The sequence below is a fragment of the Dendropsophus ebraccatus genome, chromosome 6 (assembly GCF_027789765.1).
Source record: "Dendropsophus ebraccatus isolate aDenEbr1 chromosome 6, aDenEbr1.pat, whole genome shotgun sequence".
NCBI lineage: Eukaryota > Metazoa > Chordata > Amphibia > Anura > Hylidae > Dendropsophus > Dendropsophus ebraccatus.
In genome coordinates this window covers 124,968,222-124,979,725 of record NC_091459.1, presented here as the reverse complement: position 1 = coordinate 124,979,725, position 11,504 = coordinate 124,968,222, and positions in this window count along the sequence as shown.

Here is an 11,504-nt window from a genome sequence, read left to right as displayed (position 1 = left end):
GGAGCCCGCTCTGAACGGCGCTGATCCCGGCTGACACGTGCAGCCGGGCAGTGCCTCTATTAGCCGGCGCGGGTCCCGTTGCCGCGCCGGCTAATTAAGCCTCTAAGTGCAGCTGTCAAACCTGACAGCTGCACTTAGAGGCTTCAGACCTCACGTCCCTGGTGTCTAGTGGGACGGATCTCCCCCCCGCGATGCGATCGCGGGGGGGAGATCCGTTCTTCTGCCCGTGCCGGGCCTCAGCGTCGGAATGACACTGCTCCCGGCTCGGCAATAGATTGCTATGGCCTGCCCCAGGGGGGCTTCTAGTTACAGTAAAAAAAAAAGTAAAAAAGTGTTTTTATTAATAAAAAATCCCCTCCCCTAATAAAAGTCCAAATCACCCCCCTTTTCCCATTTTATAAATTAATAAATAAATAAATAAACATATTTAGTATCGCCGCGCGCGTAATCGCCGAACTATTAATTAATCACATTCCTGATCTCGCACGGTAAACGGCGTCAGCGCAAAAAAATTCCAAAGTGCAAAATTGCACATTTTTGGTTGCATCAAATCCAGAAAAAATATAATAAAAAACGATCAAAAAGTCGTATATGCGCAATCAAGGTACCGATAGAAAGAACACATCATGGCGCAAAAACTGACACCTCACACAGCCCCATAGACCAAAGGATAAAAGCGCTATAAGCCTGGGAATGGAGCGATTTTAAGGAACGTATATTTGTTAACAATGGTTTGAATTTTTTACAGGCCATCAGATACAATATAAGTTATACATGTTATATATCATAGTAATCGTAACGACTTGAGGAACATGCATAACAAGTCAGTTTTACCATAGGACGGACGGCGTAAATGCAAAACTCCCCGAAATCAAAACAAATTCGTTTTTTTTTCAATTTGACAGCGCAAATGATTTTTTTCCGGTTTTGCAGCATATGTTATGCAAAAATAATGCCGGTCATTGCAAAGTACAATTGGTTTCGCAAAAAATAAGCGCTCATATACGTCTCTAGGGTGAAAAAATGCAAGCGCTATGGACTTTTAAACTTAAAATGGAATAAGCAAAAGCGCAAAAACGAAAATAGGCTTTGACCTTAAGGGCTTAATATAGATAGAAAATCTAAAAAAAAAATGTCACCAAAAATTCTTTAAAAATGTTTAACATAAAAACATTATTCATACAATAAGTTTCTGATGACACATTCCCTTTAAGGAGAGGCATTGTGCCATGTTCTATCTACTGTGATCCATAAATATAGAAATAACATCATATGTGTCTATTTCCACATCCCCAAACACGCAAAATTGGCAATATACCTGTCTGATGACAGACTGTACAAAGGGAGCATACAAATACATATAGTTAACTCCCCCAATGGGGTTCTGCTAGGAACCAGACATTTATCATCGAATTATAGGGCACAATGCTGGCAATGAATGGGTAGGGGCACTCTGAAGGCATTGTTAATATGGGATAACTCTTACTGCACAGTTTAAAGGGACTTGCTGCTGCCTGCCACCTCTATATAGGGTAACTTTGATGGTGTTGCACATACAGTATACATAAAAGTAAGAAAGCGTGAGTAACATGATCCATTAGAGCTGTGGTTGCTGTGGTCATCTTAGTTGCTTTTACCACTGTAATATGAGATTCGCGGTGTGCAGGGTCACAGTTACACTGCTTTTTATACGCTTCACGTGATGATTCTGTTCGCATGACACTGAGGATGTTATAGTGAAAGCCGGCTGTAAAAAGAATATAAAACAAGTTGATAAAGAAAGGAGATAAGGAATTCACCACAGAGGCAGATAAGAAGTGCAACGGGAAATATAGAGGTATAGAGGAAATGATCCTGGGGGCCCACCAATGAAGAACCAGTGAGAAACAACATGTCAGTCAGTGTTACTGCAGGTTCTAAAGCTGGGGGCCCATCAGAGGATCCTACAGTCCTTTGGTGGGCCAGTCCGACACTGAATGCAGCAGCTGAATGTTGCTCCCATCTGTGTTTTATGTTTCTATGCCCTTTTTGGACATTTCCCCCCACTGACTTAAATGTTTTTTTCCTACAACGAAATAAATACACAAAAAGCAAATAGGTGCACTCCCCGATCCCCCACTGATTATTTGACACCTTTCCCACTTGTCTACGCTGCTCCTAGCCCTCATCCAAACTGATCCCAGTTTTACATCATGGCACTCGGCCAGGAAACTACATCTCCCAGCATGCACTGCACTCCAGAACCAACTGCCGGGTACCGGCCCCTGTCTTGTACTATACACCTACCACTTGCTCAATCTGCTTCTGATTTGCACAGAAAACACAGTATCTATCTCCAGTGTCGGACTGGGGTACCTGGGGTACCTGGGGCCCACCCTACATATACATATAACCAGCCTCAAACTAAAGAACGCAAAATAAAGACACAACACATTGTAATCAGGTGTCAAATGGTCCCAATTTTATTTAAAATTACATGTCACTGAAAATGGCAGACCCCTGACTCACAAAGAGTCACCCTCCAGCACTCAGGTGAGGAAAAAATCCCTGTGGGGGAAACCTTGTGGGAGCCATGGCTGGAGAGTTGCCCAGGGGGGCTATATGGGAGGGGGAGAGCGCACAGGGGGGCTATATGGGAGGGGGAGAGCGCACATGGGGGGCTATATACTATTGGGGGAGAGCGCACAGCAGGGCTGTATACTAATTGGGGGAGAGCACACAGGGAAGCTAAATATTACTGGGGGGGCAACAGGGGGGCTATATACTACTGGAGGAGAAACAGGAGGGGCGATATACTACTGGGGGACCAAGGGGGGACTATAGGGGAGAGCACACAGGGGGAGATATATGTTTATTTTGTGCTACTATTTGCCTGAACGCCAGATGCCAGAGCCGAACGGCATGCGCTCTATTCGATTGAATTGGTACGGCGCCGCATCACAGAAGCGGCGGTCCGCCAGGACGCTGCAAGATGCGTCCTAACGCACCGACGGTCCGGCTAGTTCACCGCCGCACATTTTGAACGATCCCATTGAAAACAATGGGATCAGTTCAAAGATGCGTTCCCCTTCGGCGCTTTTCTCCTGCGCCGGAGGGAAACGCCGCCGCACCGCCGGACATATGTAAACCCGGCCTTATTGATGGCGGATGCATCTCTTCTCCCTCACAGATCCAGCTCAAGAAGGTGGAGAGTCGATGAAGGGGTAGTCTAAAGCAGATCACCCATTTTCCCCTGCTAGAACTTCTAAATTACATCGAGGGTCGGTGCAGTAAATTAGTCAAGCTCAAGGTCCTCTGGCACATCCAAGATGGCACTGATTAGGGCGCGGTGCATTGCTTTATAGAACCTTCTTTTTGACATAAGCGCTTGTCCTCACACTGCACAGTTGCCATGGTTACTGCAGGTAAACACATCGGAAGCATTAACCCATTAATGACTGGCGATGTGCTTCACTGCAGAGGTCACTAAACACACCTGTTACCAAGCAAACAGCTTATGGTTAGGGCACACTAAGAACACTAAATAATATGGTGTGGCCCATAGCAACCAATCACAGCTCAGCTTTTGTTTCTCAAATTACTCTGGTAAAATAAAAGCTGAACTGTGATTGGTTGCCATGTGCAACTTATGCTAAGTTTACATGGAGCGATTATCGGGCGAATTTTCACGATAACGATAGAATTCGAACGATAATCGTACGTGTAAACGCGGCGAACGATAGAAAAATCGTTCATTTTGATCTTTTAACATGTTCATAAATCGTCATTCGTTGTTCGCAAAAAATTCGCCGATCGTTCCGTGTAAACAGTCGTTCACTGATTTTACCTATGTGTGTGATAGGCTTAACCGATCGCAAAACGAATTTTCTGTACGATATATTGTTCCAACTAAACGCTAATCGTTATAAAAAAAATCATTACTTCGAAATCGTTAATCGTACGATTGGGCGAATTATTGCTCCGTGTAAACCCAGCATTAGGGTGCGTTTACACAGACAGATTTATCTGACAGATTTTTGAAGTCAAAACCAGGAGCAGACTATAAATAGGGATCAGGTCATAAAGGATAGACTGAGATTTCCCCTCTTTTCAGATCCATTCCTGGCTTTGGCTTCAAAAATCTGTCAGATAAATCTCTGTGTAAACGCACCATTAGACAGTCTGACTTGCCCATAGCAACCAATCATAGCTCAGCTTTCATTTCTCAAATTATTGTGGTAAAATAAAAGCTGACCTGTAATTGGTTGCCATGCCAAACTTAGACAGTCTGACTTGCCCATAGCAACCAATCACGGCTCAGCTTTAATTTTATAAGAGCTTGTTAAGATATATTATATTATATTAAGATATCAGTTATATAAGATATATTAAGATATATTATGATATATTAAGATATAAGTTGAGCTGTGATTGGTTGTTATAGGTGAATCAGACTGTGTTTTGTCTCTAACAGATTGATAAAGCTGCTCCATTACTGTAAAGCTTATGATGATGATGATGATGATGATGATGATGATGATGATGATGATGATGATGATGAATGAAAACACATGTCAGCCTTCCTTCATACCTCCCATCTTTTTGGAGGGACACTTGTGGTTCACAGACATTTCTATACACTACAATGCCCAGCATTTCCTGTCACTCAGTTTAGAATCCACTGGTATACGGTTATATATGGTGGATTTATTAGCATGAAGGAGACAGCTGACAATCTGATGTAATTGTATGTGGAAAGGGCTGCCAAAACTGTTAAATGAATAGACAAGGGGGAGATTTATCAAACATGGTGTAAAGTGAAACTGGCTCAGTTGCCCCTAGCAACCAATCAGATTCCACCTTTCATTCCTCACAGACTCTTTTGAAAATGAAAGGTGGAATCTGATTGGTTGCTAGGGGCAACTGAGCCAGTATTACTTTACACCATGTTTGATAAACCTCCCCCAAGGAGCGTATAAACACCTGGAAATCCTCCAGAGTAAAGGTTAGCAGTATGGGTGGCATGTAAAACTACATTTTCCAGGCTGTCAGATTTGCAGCTCCAGGGCCACACAGTGCAGGCTGCAGCCCCTCTCCCTCCCCTCCTCCTGTGTCCCAACTGCCAGCAGCAGCACATAGAGCAGATAGAGGTAGTCTGTGAGGAGAAGGTGGCGGAGGATCCCAGGGGAGAGGGGCTGTGCTAAATCAGCCCACTACATGCTGCTGCTTGTCACCCCAATCACTCCCTCTATATAATATGCTGAAACCCCGGGTTACTAGATACAGGCAGTAAGTGACCAGGAGAAAGGCATGTGCAGCAGTGTTGGGGGATTATATGCCATCCTGCAACTTCTAGACAGGGAGGGCCGCCACCTTTTTAGAGGCTCACCAAAGGGTAGGGCCCACCGGCGGATTCCTCTGCTCCCCTGTGGGCCAGTCCAAGCCTGTATCTATCTCCTGTCTCCTATCTCCTATCTATCTATCTAAAATTCTATTCACTGCTTTATTCCATAAAAATGGTGACATAAAACAGTGTGATGTATCAACTCCTACCTGGAGTCTTTCTTAATCATATCGGGATTGGTGGGGGTGGGGATAGTACGGGGTTAAATCTTTATTACCCGGAGTTCCCCTTTAATATACCATTGGCCCATTACTCTCCCATCACATTAATGATAACCCTCTTTGTGTCCATCACAGAGTAAAAATGCCCGTCCTTGTGCTACAAGGTTTCTGAGATTCATTGACCCCACAAGCAGCATCCCATCTTGGATAATAATTGCCTGACCGGGCAGTTTCTGTGGGGTCAAACCAGTAATAACAATCAGCACTGTGCCCCCATATAATGAATATGCCCATCTACCTCCATAACAGGTAGTAGTGCCCCCATATAGCTAGCAGGGCCCCTTATAGGTAATAGCTGTTGCTCCCTGCTCTGCCATTGCTTTCAACTGTAACACCATGGCTATAATTGGTGAAAAGTGGTGAAAAAGAACTGCCTGGAACCCTGCGGGCGTCCTTTATGGATGGGGGCTCTGGGCAATTGACTAGGTTGTCACCCTTGAACTTGGCCCTGCATACATGGGTAGCAAGCCCCACTTAATTTTTAACCCAGTGTCCACCGGAATCCTTCATCTAGCCTCACACATACATCCAGGTGAATGGTAGTAAGGATCCTCCTCATACCCCCTCTAGCACCAAAGGACAGAAGGGTTAATAAGCGTGCACTTTATTGCCCATAATTTTTCGGGATGTGACTGGTATGGGCCGGTGACCCTGATCTGTACGGAACAGCCGGAGCTTTCACAATGTGATGAATGTTGTGCAAACATTGTACTGAACTAAGCAAACCAACCAGTCCGACCAGTGGCCGCGGCTCATCAGCTAATGATGGTTATCATGGGTCTAATGGTGAGGATTACACCACACTACAAGGAGACTCATTGCAGCTGCCTACATTTATCCCACATGGTCAATATAGTAAGAAAAGAAGCCCTGATATCTTCCTGATCCCTAGAAGCTGCAATAAAAATCATGAAAAAGTCCTGTATATCCTACAATGACCTGAAAACCCCAAGTCATCCAGTAAAAAGCAAGCCCCCATGAAGCCCCACTATTGGAGAAGCTTGTTTTTTGCCGGCGTCCAACATCCATCTAAATCATCAGACCAAAAAGAACAATAAAAGATCAAGACAATTCACGTGTATAAATAATGATGGAACCTGTTGATGTGAAGGGGGCGGGGCCTCATTATTCTTCTTGGTACAATTAAAATAAGGAAATCACAGATATATATATAGTACAATGATATTAAAACAGACATAAAGATAATAGGAAGAGAGTAACCAACAGAATCAATTGGAAAACCAGAATACAACACACAGTTAGGGTCCGCACCACTGAAATGTACTCTATTCAGTATACGGTAAGAGTGTATTCGAGCCTCCGTGTATACACTGGGTATGGAGCTGGGAATGTCAGGTCATGGCCACTTGTGGGTCTCAACGTCACCCCATTCAGTTACTTCATCCTTAAAGGAGACCTGTCACCCCCGGGATGACAGGCCCCCGACCCCCAGCTAGATCCCCTTATACTGACCTCATCTCGCTGAGTCCCGCTCCTGGAGCCGGTCGTGGGATGGAGATATCCTGGTCAGAAGCCGGCGCGCGCGCTGTGAAGATAGGTCCGGCGTCTATAGAGAATGAATGGAGCCAGACTCAACTCTGCAGCGCGCGCACGGCTCCATTCATTCTCTATGGACCCTGGACCTGTCTCCAGAGCGCGCGCGCCGGCTTCTGACCGGGATATCTCCGTCCCAGGACCAGCTCCGGGAGCAGGACTCAGCGGGATGAGGTCAGTATAAGGGGATCTAGCTGGGGGTCGGGAGTCTGTCACCCCGGCACGGAGGGTGACAGGTCCTCTTTAAGGGTGCCCTCATACTTTTTTTTTTTTTGGTGGTGGTGGTGATGTTCTGGCCTTCAAAAAAATGCCAATGCATTGCATTGCACGTTTTTTCCATGCATTTGCGTTGTTTTTCCTGGTGTTTTTGACTTTATGTGTGAATAAACGTTTTCGTGGTTTAGGCATTTGTGTGTGCACCAAGATGGCTGAACTTTCTTTTCCTCCTCCATCACATGACATAGTTGCTAGAAAAGAAGGTTACAGAGACACCAGAAAAAAAACACCATACACACAGCATGCTGTGTTTTTGAAAAAATGCCAAAGAGCCTCAAAAACGCCATGTGTGTAAGGCAGATCATAAACTTCCATTGACCTCCAGCCGACATCTGATCACTGGCGTTTTTCCACGATTTTAAAGGCAGTGGGACACCAGCCTGACACCACGTCATTCAAACTAATTGACCTGTCGATTTTTGGTCACATGACCCTTGTCACAGCCGCTGCCATGTAAGTCCAGCTTTAAGGCTCGTTTTTTGCAGGATGACAAGTTGACTAATAAACTAAGTTTTTTTTTTTGTTTTTTTAGCATTTTTTTTTTATATTTCTTGAATAAAGTTGTATAAATTTCTAATATAACTTTGTTAAAGATTTATAATATATCTATATCATAAAAATCAAAGTCTGTCTGTCTGTCTGTCCTTCTGTCTGTCTGTCTGTCTGTCCCATATAGACTTCCAAACACCTGAACCGTTTGACCCCAAATTTGGCACACAGGTACATTGGGTTCCCAGGAAGGTTTGAGCGAAGGTCCTGTCCCTGCCAGATGTACAGGAGGGGAGGGGGAGGGGAAAAAGCGCCCCATAGAGATGAATGGGAAAATCTCCACACTGCACACACATAATTAGCTGCAGCTGCCCAGAGAAAACGGCAGTTGAGAGCCTTAGCAACCAATAGGATTACTGCTTTCATTTTCACAGGGAGTTGTGGTTGCTAGGGAAGCTGCCTCACAACATCCACAGAAATAACTGGTAGACCCCCTACTCCATCTATACAGTACATGTATACAGGACCCCCTACTCCATCTATACAGTACATGTATACAGGACCCCCTACTCCATCTATACAGTACATGTATACAGGGCCCCCTACTCCATCTATACAGTACATGTATACAGGACCCCCTACTCCATCTATACAGTACATGTATACAGGACCCCCTACTCCATCTATACAGTACATGTATACAGGACCCCCTACTCCATCTATACAGTACATGTATACAAGGCCCCCTACTCCATCTATACAGTACATGTATACAGGACCCCCTACTCCATCTATACAGTACATGTATACAGGACCCCCTACTCCATCTATACAGGTATACAGGACAGTATTACCAGCTGTTGCTGCCCTAAGCACTAAACCTGAGGATGCCCCATCCTCACTCACCAATTAGCATCAGGACTGGTAGGTAATAGCTCCACACGTCACACTTAACACCGCCACACCAGACCTGACCAAAACCACCACACCAGACCTGACCAATACCGCCACACTGTGACTGGATAACCACTCCATACCAGACCTGACCAACACCACCATACTGTGACTGGATAACACCGCTATACCAGACCTGACCAATACCGCCACACTGTGACTGGATAACCACTCCATACCAGACCTGACCAATACCGCCATACTGTGACTGGATAACACTGCCACACCAGACCTGACCAATACCGCCACACTGTGACTGGATAACCACTCCATACCAGACCTGACCAATACCGCCATACTGTGACTGGATAACACCACCATACCAGACCTGACCAATACCGCCATACTGTGACTGGATAACACTGCCACACCAGACCTGACCAATACCGTCATACTGTGACTGGATAACACCGCTATACCAGACCTGACCAATACCGCCACACTGTGACTGGATAACCACTCCATACCAGACCTGACCAATACCGCCATACTGTGACTGGATAACACCACCATACCAGACCTGACCAATACCGCCATACTGTGACTGGATAACACCGCTATACCAGACCTTACCAATACCGCCACACTGTGACTGGATAACCACTCCATACCAGACCTGACCAATACCGCCATACTGTGACTGGATAACACCACCATACCAGACCTGACCAATACCGCCATACTGTGACTGGATAACACTGCCACACCAGACCTGACCAATACCGCCATACTGTGACTGGATAACACCGCCACACCAGACCTGACCAATACCACCATACTGTGACTAAATAACACTGTCATATCAGACCTGACCAATACCTCCATACTGTGACTGGATAACACTGTCATACCATACCAAATAATACCGCCACATTGTGACTGGATAACACTGCCATACCAGACCTGACCAATACCGCCATACTGTGAATGGAGAACACCGCCACACCAGACCTGACCAATACCACCATACTGTGACTGGATAACACCGCCACACCAGACCTGACCAATACCACCAAACTGTGACTGGATAACTCTGCCATACCAGACCTGACCAATACGGCCACACTGTGACTGGATAACACTGCCATACCACACCTGACTAATACGGCCACACTGTGACTGGATAACACCGCTATACCAGACCTGACCAATATGGCCACACTGTGACTGGATAACACTGCTATACCAGACCTGACCAATACCGCCATACTGTGACTGGATAACACTGCCATACCAGACCTGACCAATACCGCCATACTGTGACTGGATAACACCGCTATACCAGACCTTACCAATACTGCCATACTGTGACTGGATAGCACTGCCATACCAGACCTGACCAATACCACTATACTGTTACTGGGTAACACCGCCATACCAGACCTGACCAATACCGACACACTGTGACTGGATAACACCGCCATACCAGACCTGACCAATACCGCCATACAGTGACTGGAGAACACCGCCACACCAGACCTTACCAATACCACCATACTGTGACTGGATAACACCGCCATACCAGACCTGACCAATACCACCAAACTGTGACTGGATAACTCTGCCATACCAGACCTGACCAATACGGCCACACTGTGACTGGATAACACTGCCATACCACACCTGACCAATACGGCCACACTGTGACTGGATAACACCGCTATACCAGACCTGACCAATACGGCCACACTGTGACTGGATAACACTGCTATACCAGACCTGACCAATACCGCCATACTGTGACTGGATAACACTGCCATACCAGACCTGACCAATACCGCCATACTGTGACTGGATAACACCGCTATACCAGACCTTACCAATACTGCCATACTGTGACTGGATAGCACTGCCATACCAGACCTGACCAATACCACTATACTGTTACTGGGTAACACCGCCATACCAGACCTGACCAATACCGACACACTGTGACTGGATAACACCGCCATACCAGACCTGACCAATACCGCCATACTGTGACTGGATAACACTGCCACAGCACCTCCACCAACTCTATACTACAGGTATACAGAACCACAAACTATACACTAAAGTATACAGGACCCCCGAACTATATACTTCAGGTATACAAGACCTCCACCAACTCTATACTACAGGTATACAGCACCTCCACCAACTCTATACTACAGGTATACAGGACCCTCTATACACACTGGCACTTTATACCCGGGCAGCGCCGGGTACATTTTCTAGTACTGTATATATACATTAGAATACACATTACAGTTAGAGATGCTGTCTGTCGCTATGCAGGCGTTGATTGACAGCTATCCCAACTAGCTCTGCTACACGGTACTGCTGTGGCGCTACTGATTCAGACAGCTTCCCCAAGTGTAAAGGCTTCATTACAGGACATGATAATATGGGGGAAGCGAGCACAGACCTGTCAGTTCAGCGGTCACTTCCCCCTCATTCCCCCCTTGCTGCCTGTTCTATTACATTCACAGACAGCAAGCAAGGAGCTGTGGCAGGGGCTGCTCATTGAAGTCAGCAGCAGTTATTAGCTAATAAGTAAGCATGCCAGGACCAGGGCTTGAGCAGTCCTGCAGTTCCAGCCACAGCCATTGGTGGCAGCAGAGGGGCCATGTCCACTCCCTTGCAGC